The sequence below is a fragment of the Apodemus sylvaticus genome, chromosome 6 (assembly GCF_947179515.1).
Source record: "Apodemus sylvaticus chromosome 6, mApoSyl1.1, whole genome shotgun sequence".
Lineage (NCBI taxonomy): Eukaryota > Metazoa > Chordata > Mammalia > Rodentia > Muridae > Apodemus > Apodemus sylvaticus.
Genome location: NC_067477.1, coordinates 4,460,301 through 4,475,590, shown reverse-complemented (window position 1 = coordinate 4,475,590; position 15,290 = coordinate 4,460,301). Strand labels below are relative to the sequence as shown.

General features: G+C 38.7%; 2 gene segments (V, D, J or C); both read right to left on the bottom strand.

The window, feature by feature from the left end:
- Positions 1 to 15,290, bottom strand: part of LOC127686834 (Ig heavy chain V region 108A-like) — a 142,880-nt gene that overhangs the window by 58,794 nt on the left and 68,796 nt on the right.
- LOC127686841 (immunoglobulin heavy variable 2-5-like) overlaps positions 1 to 15,290 on the bottom strand; it is an 82,839-nt gene that overhangs the window by 37,162 nt on the left and 30,387 nt on the right.

Below are 15,290 nucleotides of genomic sequence, written 5' to 3'. Positions count from 1 at the left end.
TCTTTTTTTTCAGATAAGTTTTTCAAGGTTTACTCTGAAGTTGCCCAATCTGACTTGAGCAAAAAGTTATCCCTGAAACTCCAGTTCTAACAGGGCTCAGCTGCAGGGATAAATGGTTCTTGTTTACTTGTAGAGTTAACTGATGTCTCAGTATCTGAATTTAAGTTCTTTCTGCATTATCATCAATGACACTCTCAAAGTCATCCTCTTTCCTAGTGGCACTTGGATACAGCTCTAGATGTTCCCATTTGTAATAAAGTGTACACAGAGAGATCAGGGTCTTTGTTATCTTCATCAGGCTGTACCTGGGCAAATGCAGTAGAAGATAGAAGGAGTCTTGGTCTAAGATGTATCACCCTATTTTCCATGTATGAATTATTGGAACATTCACATACAACAAAAAGAGGAAGTACCACTATGATACTCACAGGGAAGTTAACATTCCAAAAGAAATTCAACTTGATTAGGAGATAGAAATCAAGGAAATATATTCAGCAACTCCATCTGTTTCCCAATCTTCATGAACATCCATTTAATGGGATGAGGGTAGAGAGGAAATTTCCATAATAGGGATTCTAATTGGTAGAGAATATGTGTGCCTAGAAAGCCTTATCTCTACCTGAGTAGCTTTACAATCCAGGGCCCTCCTATTCTGGGGCAGTGCATTTGTTTGTAAAGCTTTTCGGGAGGTGAGATTTTGCTAAAGAAAGATGGATTTGGAATATGGTACCAGGGATCAGAGAGAAGAATACCATTGTGTAGGAATATGATTACATATGTAGTAGACTACCTGAAATGTAACTATACATATTGAAACAAGAATCCATATTAAATGAATTCAGAATATTCATATATATTGTGCTCAAATTTCAGGTTAACAAATTGGATGCAACAAATATTGCAAGAAACCAAGAGGAGGATCAGGTAAATGCATGTTCTACCATCCATACCTGCTCAGAATCCCTGTGATGTGCTGGATAATATCTATAATGCTGTACTTCATATTTCAGTACATTGGAATGCTAATGACTCACATAAGTTACAATGCATAGGAATGAAAGATTAATTATGTAGTATGGGTTTATATTGACATCTTCCTCATATAATGTAATCCAATCACAAAGGTCTACACTCCATACAATTGTAAATATATAATATAAGCTTATTCTTCTAAGAAATCTAATATGAGGATCATAATACTTGCTGATCTCATGCAATGTCTGTATAGGAGATTTCCTTGAATAAATGGACATGTTGATTTATAGAATTTTTTGCATTCATTGTGAATTATTTTCCCTTCTCCTTTAGTTAGATCCTCTTTTCATCAATCATAAACCCCTAGCTGTTCCTTTGGACCTAACTATATTTTATAATTCTGAACATCACCTATGGGATTGTTCCCTAATTCACTATTCTGGATGTCTATGCAAAGGGGATTATGTCTGGAAATTGGCTCACATCTCATTCTGATTCATTTAAAAATGGATACACCATGGTGTCGTCAGACATCACATACATTAGATACAAGAATAGCCGTTTTAGAGATGCTGTAGGGAGCAGTATGAATCAGTGCCCAGAGCTGATCCTGTACCACAGTGATCTATAAGAAAATACCATATGGAGAGAGCCAGTCTCCTTGGATTGCTGACTCATCTATGAACAGAGGTAAGGACACCACTTCTGCTCAAATTCCTGGTCCAAGAGGGACCCGCACTAAGCCATCAGGACACTGGAACCAGGGCAGAGCCAGGTACAGGTTCCTTCCAGTTTCTGTCTGCACCCTGGAGCTGAACCTATACACAATTCTCCATAACTAAGTTCCTCCCAGAGAGAAATACTCTCCCAGGGGTTCTGGCACACAGGCTTACAAGAGGGAAAAGCCACATTCAGAGAGAGCAAGACCAGCTAACACCAGAGATAACCAGATGATAATAGGCAAGGAAAAGAACACAAGCAACAGAAACCAAGAATACTGGCATTATCAGAACCCAGTTCTCTCTCCAGAGTGAACCCTAGATAACCCAACACAATAGGAAAGCAAAACTCTGATTTAAAATCACATCTCATGATGACAGAGTACTTTAAGAATGAGATAAATAACTCCCATAAAGAAATACAAGATAACACAAGTAAACAGGTGCATAAGAAGTCCATAAGAAGAAAGACAAAAAAAATCCCTTAAAGAATTGCAGGAAAACACAAAGAGGTAAAGGAATTGAACAAAACCATCCAGGATCTAAAAATGGAAGTAGAAAGAATAAAGACATCATCACAAAGGGGGACAACCCTGGAGATAGAAAACCTAGGAAAGAAATCAGAAGGTGTAGAAGCAATCATCATCAACAGAATACAAGAAAAAGAAGAGAAAAGCTCAGGTACAGAATATACCATAGGAAACAGACTAAACAGTCAAAGTAAATGCAAAATGCAAAAAGCTCCTAACCCAAAACATCCAGGAAATCCAGGACAAAATGAGAAGATCAAAGCTAAGAATAATAGGTATAGAAAAAGTAAATATCTTCAGCAAAATTATGGAAGAAAACTTCCCTAGCCTAAAGAAAGAGATGCCCATGAACATACAAGAAGCCTACAGAACTCCAAATAGATTGGACCAGAAAAGAAATTCCTCCTGTCGCATAATAATCAAAACACCAAATGCACTAAACAAAGAAAGAATATTAAAAGCAGTAAGGGGAAAAGGCCAAGGAACATAGAAAGGCAGACCAATCAGAATTACACCAGACTTCTCACCAAACACTATGAAAGCTAGAAGATCCTGGGCAGATCTCATATAGACCCTAAGAAAACACAAATGAAAGCCCAGACTACTATACCCAGCAAAACTCTTAATTACTCTCAGTTAGATGGGGAAACCAAGATAATGCATGACAAAACAAAATTTCCACAATATCTTTCCAAAAATTCAGCCTACAGATGATAATAGATGGAAAACTCCAATACAAGAAGGGAAACTACACCCTAGAAAAAGCAAGAAAATAATCTTTCAACAATCTCAAAAGAAGATAACCACACAACCATAAAAATAACATCAAAATAACAGGAAGCAACAATCACTATTTCTTAATATCTCTTAACATCAATGGACTCAATTCCCCAATGAAAAGACGAAGACTAATGGACTGGATACTTAAACAGGACCCAGCATTTTGCTGTATACAGGAAACGCACCTCAGTGTTAAAGAAAAACACTACCTCAGAGTAAAGGGCTAGAAAAAAATTTTCCAAGCAAATGGCCTCAGTTAACATGCTGCAATACTCATGCTAATATCAGATAAAATCGACTTTCAACCAAAAGACATCAAAAAAGATCAGACTCATCAACAGAAAAATCTATCAAGAAGAAATCTCAATTTTGAACATCTATGCTACAAATGCAAGATGCATTTCTTCATGCCTAAAAGAAACTTTACTAAAACTCAAAGCACACATTGCACCTTACACAATAATTGTGGGAGACTTCAACATCCCACTCTCATCAATAAACAGATCAGGGGAACACAAAATAAACAGAAACACAATGAAACTAACAGAAGTCATGGACCAAAGATTTAACAAATATCTATAGAATATTTTATCCTAAATAAAATTTTATCCTAAAAAGAATATGTCTTCTTCTCAGCACCTCATGGTACCTTCTCAATTAAAGACCATATAATCAATCACAAAACATTCATCAACAGATACAAGAAGTTTGAAATAATCCCATGCCTCTTATCAGATCGCTACAGATTAAGGGTGGTCTTCAATAGAAACAAAAACAACAGAAAGCCCACATATATGTACAAGGTGAACAATTTCATACTCAAGAATAACTTGGTCAAGGTTGAAATAAAGAAAGAAATTAAAAACTTTTTCAATTTCATGAAAATGAAGGTGCAACATACTGAAACTTATGGTACACAATGAAAACAGTGCTAAGAGGAAAACTAATAGCTCTGAGTGCCTCCCAAAAAGAAACTGGAGAGAACATACACTAGCAGCACACATGAAAGCTCTAGAACAAAATGAAGAAAATATACCCCAGAGGAGGAGACAGCAGAAAAAAATCAAACTCAGGGCTGAAATCAACCAAGTAGAACTGAAAAGAACTATACAAAGAATCAACAAAACCAGAAGCTGGTTCTTTAAGAAAATCAACAAGCTAGATGAACCCTTAGCCAGATTAACCAGAGGGCACAAAGACATCACCCAAATTAACAAGATCAGGAATGAAAAGTGAGATATCACAATAGAAACTTAGGAAATACAAAGAATTTATCAGATCCTACTACAAAGGCCAATACTCAACACATCTGGAAAATCTGGATGAAATGGACAATTTTCTAGACAGATGCCAAATACCAAAGTTAAATCAGGATCAGATAAACCATCCTCACAGTCCCATAACACCTAAAGAAATAGAAGTTCTAATAAGTATCCCAAGCAAAAAAAAAGGCCCAAGACCAGTTGGTTTTAGTGCAGAATCCATTTTGACCTTCAGAGACCTAATACTAATAGTCTTCAAGCTATTCCACAAAATAGAAAGAGAAGGAACACTACCTAACTCATTCTATGAAGCCACAGTTATGCTGATATCAAAACCTCACAAAGACCTAACAAAGAAAGAGAACTTCAGACCAATTTCCCTGATAAATTTTAATGAAAAATACTCAATAAAATTCTTACATGCCAAATCCAAGAACACCTCAAAATTTTCATGTACCATGATAAAGTAGGCTTCATCCCAGGGATGCAGTGATGGTTCAATATACAACAAAGTCAGGGATGGTTCACTAGATAAACAAACTCAAAGAAAAACACCACGTGGCCATTTCATTAGATGTTGAAAAGGCATTAAACAAAATTCAGCATGTCTTCATGTTAAAAGTCTTGGAACGATCAGGAATTAAAGACTCATACCTAAACACAACTCAATTAGCATGAATAAAACCTTTTTGCCTAATTTGAGAAAATTTAAGACTACACTACCATCTTTGCCATTTATGAGACCCTTTATAATTTGCAGTATCTCCAAGCCAAGTGCTTCTGCTTATCCTCTCTCCCTCTTCCAAAACCTTCAGCTCCACATTCAACTCTTCTCTCTCCTCTCTCCCTCTCCCAAGACCTTCTTCTCCTCTTCCTCATTCTCTCTTTCTCTCTTTCTCACCTAAATGAAGGTGAGAAACTAACCAGTTTCTAGAATGAACTAACCAGTGCATTCTAGAACTCCCAGGGCCTAAACCACCAACGAAACAATACACATGGAGGGACCGAAGGCTCTAGCTGCATATGTAGCAGAGGATAGCCTTGTTAGTTATCAAAGGGAAGAGAGAGGCCTTTGGTCCTGAGAAGGCTAGATGCTCCAGTATAGGTGAATGCCAGTACAAGGAAGAGGGGGTGGGTGGGTTGATGAACAGGGGGAGGAGGAGAGCCTAGGGAAATTTCAGAGGGGAAAACAGGAAAGGGGAATAACATTTGAAATGTAAATAAAGAAAAATCTAATAAAAAATAAATAAAATAAATAAAAGCAAACCAATGAGAATACAGAGAGAGACAGAGAGAGAGAGAGAGAGAGAGAGAGAGAGAGTAAGAGACAAAGACAGAGACATAGATACTATGACAGAGGCAGAGAGACAGAGAAAATGAGAGAGGCTAAAACCCACACATTTTACTTATGTATTTCACTACACCTTAGAATTATGCATAAGACAAGTGCCTTATCCTTAAATGCTTTTAGGCCTGGTTTCTGATTATACTTTGGACAATTTAAACAAAGACATGAGACCTAAATTATGGGCATGTGACCATATAGAAAAGTTACACAACAAATATATTATCAGAATTATTTATTTATTGAATTTTTAAATTTCTCTTTTTTCTATTTCTATTGAAAATACATTTCTTCCTGCAATATACTCTGAATACTGATTTCCCTTCCCCAATACCTCCCAACCTTATCCCAGCTTGATTCTGTTCCTTTATTTAATTAGAAAACAAAAAGTATGTAAATGTAATAAAAAAGAAAAACAAAATAGGTAAAGGGAAAGCAAAAAATGGGAATAGGACAAAACAAACAAAAGAAAAGTCACCAAAAATAATCATAAGAAACACATGTGGATGTAGAGACACGCGTTCACAAATACTCTATACAACAAAGTTGAGCAATAGGACTATGAGAGTTGATGTTGTATCAGAATAGGTCCATGTTCTAAAAAGGCTAGTGACTGTAGGGATGGCTACTGAGTCTTGGAGGGAAGTGAATACTGCATCAAACACCTACATATAATCTCAGAACCTGCATAATTTAACAGGTAGATAGAATGTGATGGTAAAGGAGTTTGGTGAAATGTGATTTAGTAACATTTTGACCAACCTATTCGCATGCCTGTGCATTCTGATATAAATATTCATCACCTTCTAAGAGACTGGAATTTCTGCTGGAACACATGGCAAGAGATAGTAACAGACCTGAGATCACTTAAGACTATGAGGAAGTGTTTGCCCAGATTTTGGTGATTTGGATTTTATAAGTCAAACTCATATTATACTTTATTCCAAACAATTTAAAAGAGTTTTGCTCACTCAGGATCTAGTGATATGTTTATCATACATCACCATACATTTCCACTTTTATTGTTTTACAGAATAAGAAACATGTCAATGGAGGTGATCACTGGTGAAGAGATTGGGAATCCTCAGCTAGCAGCACTTTAATCACAGATGGACATTTACAAAGATGACAAAGGCTCTATAGGACTGTGTTTCTGAGCAAGTCTGAAGACTAATCTTTCAGTCATCTCATTCCTAAGGCAGCTTTCTCCCCCTCCAGGGTGTCTGACCCACTCAGGATGTGATGACAACACTGTGTCTTGCACAGTCATAGACAGCAGAGTCCTCAGATGTCAGGCTGCTGAGATGCATGTAGGCTGTGCTGGAGGATGTGTCTGCAGTCAGTGTGGCCTTGCCCTTGAATTTCTCATTGTAGTTAGTACCACCATCTGCAGGATAAATATATCCAATCCACTCAAGGCCATGTCCAGGACTCTGCTTTACCCAGTGCACCCAGTCACTGGTGACGGTGTAGCCAGAAGCCTTGCAGGACAACTTCACTATAGCTATAGGCCCCACCAGCTCAGCTCCAGATTGTTGCAGCTGGACCTGCGATTGGACACCTGTGGAGAGAAAGGCAGAGTGGATATCATTATTACCTCAGGTCCTGTCTCCTCTTCAGATCTGGAACTGATGAGCCCCTTACCTGCAGTTACTGACAGGAGTAAGAGAAAGAACCAGCTCCATTCCATGGCTAGAGTCAGTGTTTTCAGTGACTGTGGAGAGGACAGTGATCATAGCTTGTTTTCATTGTATGATGATCCCTGTATTAACTCACATAGTCTGAAGTAATTTGGATATTCATAAGCAGGTACTTCTTATGTAAGAACCTAGTCCAGCAGAAGAACTGGAGAGGAAGAATTGAAAAGGCACATGGATCAGGTAGCAGAGTGCTCAGGTCCAAGTCCTAATCCTCTTTGAGGAAGTGCATCATACACTTTCCCTGAACCCAGGTCACATATCATGGAAGCAACATCAGGGGACAAGCACTCAATAAATTTTTGGCCTGAGTCTGCTGCTCCACTTTGGGACACGGTCAACACATGAATTTACAGATGGTGCTTTGAGATCATGATCATGATAGTAATGATGATGATGATGATGATGATGATGATGATGAATTTGATTTTGATGGTACATTCCAAAAATTGGTAAGTTTTATGTATTAGAAACTTCTTTCAGATAAATGCAAGTAATATTTGCCTTTCCCACAGGTCATATACTTCAAAATTCACTAAAATGAATAAAAGTAAATATGGTTAAATATTTATACATCAAGAATTTTACAGCATTATAATGATTAACTCAATTATAGATATAAGCTATCTATGTCTAAACAAAGAATTTTATCACTAACACGTGTGTGTGTGTGTGTGTGTGTGTGTGTGTTTGATGAGAAATGAATGAGAAATTTACATTGCTTTTGGAAAAATGGATGCAACTGGATATAACTGTATTAATTAAGACAATCTAAAAAAATCACAGATGTTAAATGGAGATAAAATTTCTTGTCCTTTAACCCCATTCTCTGTATCTTACATTCTTTTCCATGTTTTATGATTCTTGGGTGAGAAGCTGGCATCATTGAATCAACTGCTGATGGATACTCTATCAATAATTCTCAACACTCTGAATGTCTGCATCAGTCTTTACACATAACACATATGATCCTCTGTGACCAAGGCTCAGACATTATACAGAGTATAAACATAAATATTTATAAGACAGATTGACAACATGATCATTAGCAATACAAATGAGGTCTACTAGGGCCTATATCATCTCTAAACAGGGGCTTTAATCACACTTACCTGGGATGTAGAATTTCCTATGAAAATTGGCCAGAGGAGGAAATTCTCAGCCAGCCATCGAACTGAGCACAAGGTCCCCAATGGATGATATAGAGAATGGACCAAAGAAACTGAAGTGGTTTGCAGCACCATAGAAGAAACAATAAGAACCACCCATTACCCGCCCCCCGAGAGCTCCCAGGGACTAAACCATCAACCAAAGAGTACACTTGGAGCTACTCATGGTGCCAGACACATTGGAAGCAGAGGAAAATCTTCTTGGACACCAAATGGGGGACAGGCCCTTGGTCCTGGAAAGACTTGATGCTGTAGTGTAGACGAATACCAGGACAGGGAAGCAGGAGTGGGTTGATTGGGGAAGGGGAGATGGCTTATGGGATTTTCAAGGGAGGGGGGAACCAGGAAAGGGAACAACATTTGAAGTGTAAATAAATATACATAATTTTAAAAAATAAAGTATGGCCTACACAAAAAAAGAATGTCTGACAGTAGGGAGAGGGAACTTGTAGAGCCTATCTCCAGCAGGAAGACAGGGCTTCAAATGAGGGAGAAGAGGGCTATCGCACAGTCATAGGTCTGACCCATAATTGTACCTGTCTGAACAAATTTCAGGGATGGAAATGGAGAGGAGCTCAGGGAAAAGAAGGTCCAGAGAAAGGCTCAAACTAGGATCCAGGGGAAGGGGAGGTCCCATGGCTTGACACTATTACTGAGGATATGTAGTGCTCACAAAAAGGGACTAACATGACAGCACTCCAGAAGACCCAGCAAGCAGCTGAAAGAGTCAGATGCAGATATTTGCACCCAACTGAAGGACAGAATCAGCTGACCCCTATAGTTGAATTAGGGAAGGGTGAATGAAGTTGAGCGTCACCCTGTAGGAGGACCAGCAGTCTCAATTAATCTGGACCCCTGGGATCTCTCAAACACTGGACCACCAAACAAACAGCATACACTAGCAGACATGAGGACCCTATCACACATACAATAGAGGATTGCAAGGTCTGTGCTTACTCAGAGATGATGCTCCTAACCTTCAAGAGCCCGGAAGCCCCAGAAAGTTTAGAGGTCAGGTGGGGTGGGGGTAGAGACATCCATGTGGAGACAGGGGGAGGGGAGGAGGTTTGAGATGTGGAACAGTCGGAGGGTGGACAGGGGTTGTCAGAGGGGGGATAAAATATGGAGTGTATAAAAATAATAAAAAAAACATTGTGTAAAAAAGAAAAAGAAAATTTTATCCATGTAACTTCAACGTGTACAGAGTTCTACTGAAGAGAGAAATTACTCTAGTTAACCTGGGGATGATGGTTTATGCATCAGTGATTTTAAGTTGTGCCAATATTACTATAATGTCTCTCTTGAAACCAGGTTCCTCCTTGCTGGCAGTTGGAGCCAGCTCTTGCAGTTCCCATTTCTAAAAAAATTAATGACAGCCCCATGGAGGGAACAATGGTGTCAACAGGCCAGACCCCTGGAGCTCCCAGGACTGGACCACCAACCAAAGAATACACATGGAGCTACCCATGGCGCTGGTCACATATTGCCAGAGGATGGTCTTGTTGGACATCAGTGGAAGGAGAGGCCCTAGGGCCTGAGTGTGTTCAGTGCTCCATTGAACCACTACAATGCTAGTGGAGGAGGACAGGAGTGGGTGGGTGAGTGAATAACCACCCTCATAGAGAAGGGGAGGGGTGATGAGAGAGGGGATCCCAAAGGGGAAAATATTTGAAATGTAAATAAAAATATCCAATCATAATGTGCATATTTACCCAAGATCTAAGAAGGAAGATAAAATGCTGTCAAAAAGGAGGGGTGGCCAAACTGAACCTTAATACACTGCATGTTAATTAAAACAAAGAGATAATCTATGGAAAATAAAAATTGTAACAAAAAAAGTAATGAAAGTAGACAACAGTCTCTCCTGACATCAGACCACACCTGGGGCAGAGAACATATGTGAAATATCTGAGTAGCAAGTGTGTACAATTGTAAGCTTAGACATAAAATTTTGATTGCTTAGATCGGCATGGTAAACTGTGAGAGATGGATTTCCCTCTCAGGTTAACACATCCACCTTGGTGCATGTGCTTGAGGCTTGCCCCACTAAACAAAGTGTAGCCATATTTTTAAAATATTACAACACGATGGTGAGTGACTTCCAAGAATACTCACCAAGGTTCAGATCGATTGGCACCTGATAAATGATGATAAAAATATACTCTTTTTCTTTGGAAGGATTTGAGTTGTTCCTTATATACTAGTGAATGACACACATATGTATATATACACAGCACTGATTGGACTCCATATACTGTTAGTTACTGAAATAAAAGTGGTCAGTTAGATGGGAGAGATTTATTGGACGTTCTTAATGGAAACCAGAAGGTTACAGTGGGGTGCAAATGATGCTAATGTATTTCACACATGAATAAAAATGTCAAAGAATAAGCAAACTCATTCTGAAAAATAAAAATAACAATTTTTACATCTGGTTAGAATTTTTGTGTAAATGATTATTTCACACTGCTTATTTCAATCATAATTTCTACTCTTTCATCTCTTGAATGTCCTATTTTTCTCTATTATGCTAGACACTCATTTATACACTAGAATGCATTGAAATACATAATTGTATGTAAGAATGCAATATATAAGAGCTACTAATGAGATACTCATATGATGCTTGCAAATAGTCATTAATACAGTTAATATATTGGAAAGTACATATCAATAACAAATCTGTGTCTGAGGAGGACTCTGTAATCATTCTAACCACATTGACTAGTCATGAATGTCTGCATCAATCTTTATACACTGAACACAGAAGCTTCTTGGTCAAGGCTGAGAGCAGCAATAATCTATTTTATAAACATAAGTATTATAAGGCATTTTGACATCTTGAACTTCAACAATACAACTGGGGTCAACTATGGCCTCTGTCATCTCAGGCCATGGGCTTTTTGCCTTGTTTATTTGGGAGGAGGTCATTCCTATGCAATAGACAACAACTACAATCAGAAAACACTTGGGCACAGCATAAGAGTCATGTACTAACAGGTACAACTTTCTTGAAGCCTGATATTTAGACTGCAAGGTTAGGCAAAGTATAAAACATCACTGATGTCTTTGTACTTCTTTTTTTTTTTCATTCTTTTTTTTTATTCGATATAATTTATTTACATTTCAAATGATTTCCCCTTTTCTAGCCCCCCCCTCTCCCCGAAAGTCCCGTAAGCCCCCTTCTCTTCCCCTGTCCTCCCTCCCACCCCTTCCCAGTTCCCCGTTCTGGTTTTGCCAAATACTGTTTCACTGAGTCTTTCCAGAACCAGGGACCACTCCTGCTTTCTTCTTGTATCTCATTTGATGTGTGGATTATGTTTTGGGTATTCCAGTTTTCTAGGTTAATAACCACTTATTAGTGAGTGCATACCATGATTCACCTTTTGAGTCTGGGTTACCTCACTTAGTATGATGTTCTCTAGCTCCATCCATTTGCCTAAGAATTTCATGAATTCATTGTTTCCAATGGCTGAATAGTACTCCATTGTGTAGATATACCACATTTTTTGTATCCACTCTTCTGTTGAGGGATACCTGGGTTCTTTCCAGCATCTGGCAATTATAAATAGGGCTGCTATGAACATAGTAGAGCATGTATCCTTATTACATGGTGGGGAATCCTCTGGGTATATGCCCAGGAGTGGTATAGCAGGATCTTCTGGAAGTGAGGTGCCCAGTTTTCGGAGGAACCGCCAGACTGCTTTCCAGAGTGGTTGTACCAATTTGCAACCCCACCAGCAGTGGAGGAGTGTTCCTCTTTCTCCGCACCCTCTCCAACACCTGCTGTCCCCTGAATTTTTAATCTTAGCCATTCTGACTGGTATAAGATGAAATCTTAGGGTTGTTTTGATTTGCATTTCCCTAATGACTAATGAAGTTGAGCATTTTTTAAGATGCTTCTCCGCCATCCGAAGTTCTTCAGGTGAGAATTCTTTGTTTAACTCTGTACCCCATTTTTCAATAGGGTTGTTCAGTTTTCTGGAGTCTAACTTCTTGAGTTCTTTATATATATTGGATATTAGCCCTCTATCTGATGTAGGATTGGTGAAGATCTTTTCCCAATTTGTTGGTTGCCGATCTGTCCTCTTGATGGTGTCCTTTGCCTTACAGAAACTCTGTAACCTTATGAGGTCCCATTTGTCAATTCTTGCTCTTAGAGCATACGCTATTGGTGTTCTGTTCAGAAACTTTCTCCCTGTACCGATGTCCTCAAGGGTCTTCCCCAGTTTCTTTTCTATTAGCTTCAGAGTGTCTGGCTTTATGTGGAGGTCCTTGATCCATTTGGATTTGAGCTAAGTACAAGGAGACAAGGATGGATCAATTCGCATTCTTCTGCATGCTGACCTCCAGTTGAACCAGCACCATTTGTTGAAAAGGCTATCTTTTTTCCATTGGATGTTTTCAGCCTCTTTGTCGCGGATCAAGTGGCCATAGGTGTGTGGGTTCATTTCTGGATCTTCAATCCTGTTCCATTGATCCTCCTGCCTGTCACTGTACCAATACCATGCAGTTTTTAACACTATTGCTCTGTAGTATTGCTTGAGGTCAGGGATACTGATTCCCCCAGATTTTCTTTTGTTGCTGAGAATAGTTTTAGCTATCCTGGGTTTTTTGTTGTTCCAGATGAATTTGATAATTGCTCTTTCTAACTCTGTGAGGAATTGAGTTGGGATTTTGATGGGTATTGCATTGAATCTGTATAGTGCTTTAGGCAAAATGGCCATTTTAACTATATTGATTCTACCGATCCATGAGCATGGGAGGTTTTCCCATTTTTTGAGGTCTTCTTCCATTTCCTTCTTCAGAGTCTTGAAGTTCTTGTCATACAGATCTTTCGCATGTTTGGTAAGAGTCACCCCAAGATACTTTATACTGTTTGTGGCTATTGTGAAGGGTGTCATTTCCCTAATTTCTTTCTCAGTCTGCTTATCCTTTGAGTATAGGAAGGCCACTGATTTGCTTGAGTTGATTTTATAACCTGCCATTTTGCTGAAGTTGTTTATCAGCTGTAGGAGCTCTCTAGTGGAGTTCTTTGGGTCACTTAGGTAGACGATCATGTCGTCTGCAAATAATGATAGTTTGACTTCCTCCTTTGCAATTTGTATCCCTTTGACCTCCTTATGTTGTCGAATTGCCCGAGCTAGTACCTCAAGTACAATATTGAAAAGATAAGGAGAAAGGGGGCAGCCTTGTCTGGTCCCTGATTTCAGTGGGATTGCTTCAAGTTTCTCTCCGTTTAGTTTGATGCTGGCTACCGGTTTGCTGTATATTGCTTTTACTATGTTTAGGTATGGGCCTTGAATTCCTGTTCTCTCCAAGACTTTAAGCATGAAAGGATGCTGAATTTTGTCAAATGCTTTTTCAGCATCCAATGAAATGACCATGTGGTTTTGTTCTTTGAGTTTGTTTATGTAGTGGATTGTATTGATGGATTTCCGTATATTGAACCAACCCTGCATTCCCGGGATAAAGCCTACTTGATCATGGTGGATGATCGTTTTGATGTGTTCTTGGATTCGGTTGGCAAGAATTTTATTGAGTATTTTTGCATCGATGTTCATAAGGGAAATTGGTCTGAAGTTCTCTTTCTTTGTTGGATCTTTGTGTGGCTTTGGTATCAGCGTAATTGTGGCTTCGTAGAAGGAATTGGGTAGTGTTCCTTCTGTTTCTATTTTGTGGAATAGTTTGAAGAGTATTGGTGTTAACTCTTCTTTGAAGGTCTGGTAGAATTCTGCACTGAAACCATCTGGTCCTGTGCTTTTTTTGGTTGGAAGACTTTCTATGACTCCTTCTATTTCTTTAGGCTTTATGGGACTGTTCAGATGGTCTAGTTGGTCCTGATTTAATTTTGGTATTTGGTATCTGTCAAGGAAATTGTCCATTTCCTCCAGATTCTCCAGTTGTGTTGAGTACAGGCTCTTGTAGTAGGATCTGATGATTTTTTGGATTTCCTCAGTTTCCGTTGTTATGTCTCCCTTTTCATTTCTAAGTTTGTTAATTTGGATACTTTCTCTGTGCCCTTTGGTCAGTCTGGCTAAGGGTTTATCTATCTTGTTGATTTTCTCAAAGAACCAGCTCCTGGTTTTGTTGATTTTTTGTATGGTTCTCTTTGTTTCTACTTGATTGATTTCGGCCCTGAGTTTGATGATTTCCTGCCTTCTACTCCTCCTGGGTGAAATAGCTTCTTTTTGTTCTAGGGCTTTCAGGTGTGTCATTAAGTTGGTAATGTATGCTCTCTCCATTTTCTTTTTGGAGGCACTCAGGGCTATGAGTTTTCCTCTTAGCACTGCTTTCATTGTGTCCCATAGATTTGGGTATGTTGTGTTTTCATTTTCATTGTGTTCTAAAAAGTCTTTAATTTCTTTCTTTATTTCTTCCTTGACCAAGGTATCATTGAGTAGAGTATTGTTCAATTTCCACGTGTATGTGGGTTTTCTGTTGTTTCTGTTGCTATTGAAGACCACTTTTATTCCATAGTGATCAGATAGGAGGCCTGGGATTAGTTCGATCTTCTTATATTTGTTGAGGTCTGTCTTGTGACCAATTATATGGTCGATTTTGGAGACGGTACCATGAGGTGCTGAAAAAAAGGTATATTCTTTTGTTTTAGGATAGAATGTTCTATGTATATCAGTTAAATCTAATTGGTCCAAAGCTTCAATTAGTTTCATTGTGTCCTTGTTTAGTTTCTGTTTTCCTGATCGGTCCATTGATGAAAGTGCAGTGTTGAAGTCACCCACAATTATTGTGTTAGGTGCAATGTGTGCTTTGAGTTTTAATAAAGTTTCTTTTATGAAAGAGGGTGCCCTT